General features: G+C 42.4%; 1 pseudogene; it reads right to left on the bottom strand.

The window, feature by feature from the left end:
• Window positions 1-631: 631 nt before the first annotated feature.
• LOC122902451 lies at window positions 632-1,427 on the bottom strand (annotated as a pseudogene).
• Window positions 1,428-1,765: the final 338 nt, after the last annotated feature.

Below are 1,765 nucleotides of genomic sequence, written 5' to 3' on the forward strand. Positions count from 1 at the left end.
GTTGTACACCAGAAACTAATGTAACATTGTGTGTCAACTACACTCAAAAAACATTAATAAAAATGACAACTCTTACATATCAGTCAGCTCATAAACAGAATACTGCCAACATTTTTTAATTCCTCTCTATGCCCTAACTGATGGTGGCCTTTTCTTCCCCACTCTCCAGAAGGAACCTCTCTCCAGAAGTTTTGTTTCTCCATCCCTTGCTTCTTTTTTAAATGTTACCACATATGCATATATCACTCATCAATACATTATTTAGCTTTATCTATTTTTGAGTTTATATAGGTATGGAACTATGTATATGGTCTATAGTCTTTTGTATCTTGTTCTTTCATACAATTATATTTTTTAGATTCATCCTTATCAATACATGTAGTTCTTCTTCCTTTTCTTTTTTTCTTTTTTAAAAGTCTCTGAAGTTATTTAACTATTGAGACTATATGATAATTGGTACACATTTTGGTACTGAAGTCATGAACTGTTGAGAACAAGAAGCAGTGTGTAATAGTAACAGGGTTTGTATCTGACAATTACAGAGTTGAGCGAATCTTTTCTGTGAGCTCTGTGGTTGGTTTTGCAATTGGCCCTTTGCAGTAGATCCTGGTCTCCATGTTTTCTTCAGCAGCTATCTCTGACAGTCCTCATTTTCCTCCTCCTCATGTAGTCCTTGAAAATTATTTGTCCAGAGAATTTAATAGTCAGTCCTTCATTAAAGTGACACTCCCTTTTCATTTCAAATTGTCGCTTTTCTCCTTGTTCTTCAGGTGAGAGGTCTCTCGTCTGCACTACTTTCTTATTTGTGAACCCCATACTTTGGCTGAGAGTGTTCAGCAGCAGCTGATTTCTTAGGGAAGGAATCCAGAGTCAGGGCGGCAGTGGTTTCCGAACCACTGCACCCATCTTCACCATCACACCATACTATGGTGAGGAGGGCCGGGTTCTTCTATTCTCATCAAATCATTGTCTTTGTCTGCTGGGTGATAGGTGGACAGAATGTTCACTTCATCCCACTTCTGGGATTTTTTCCCCAGTTCTTCGTGGACTCTCTTGCTGGGCTGATTGGCCAAGGCCTCTAGAGAAGAAGTTGCAGAGCTCATGCTCCTCAGGACCCCCTCGATGGGCCGATGTGAGGCCTACCAGGGCTTTTGAGGTCCAGGGTCAGTGGTCAGCTTAGCCCCGCTGCCCAGCACCGGGTCCAGGAAGGAAAGGGCTGGGTGCCAGCATGCACTCACCAGGCTACCGCTGGGGCCAGAGTGGCCGCACCTGCTATGGGGTCGGCTTCCTGAGTCACAACCCGAGGACTCCGATGCCAGGGTGGAATCAATTGTCACCACACACCCTTCACCACCCGCAATTATCTCCCACTGATGCTCTCCTTCCTTTTCAATGCTGTGTAATATTCTGTGGTCTGTGATTCCCATCAGTTTTATGTTAGCTTTTTTTGGTTGACATCAAGACATTGACTTTTTTTTCTCTCTCTTAGGAATACTGCTACTATGACCACTCTTGAACATGGCTTCTGCAGTGCATCTGCAATAGTTTCTCTGGTTACAATCCTTGGAAAAGGTAACTAAATGGTAAAGTGTAAGCAAATGCAATTTTACTGGGTGACACCAAGTTATTTTCTGAAGTAGTTGTTCGGATTTGCAATCATACCGACAGTGTATGAGAGTTCCCACTGTGGTACATCCCTGATTATCATTGGCACCATCAGACTTTACATCTCTATCAGTCTGGTGCATGTGAAATGATAACTAAT

Source organism: Neovison vison, chromosome 1 (assembly GCF_020171115.1).
Source record: "Neovison vison isolate M4711 chromosome 1, ASM_NN_V1, whole genome shotgun sequence".
Classification (NCBI taxonomy): Eukaryota; Metazoa; Chordata; class Mammalia; order Carnivora; family Mustelidae; genus Neogale; species Neogale vison.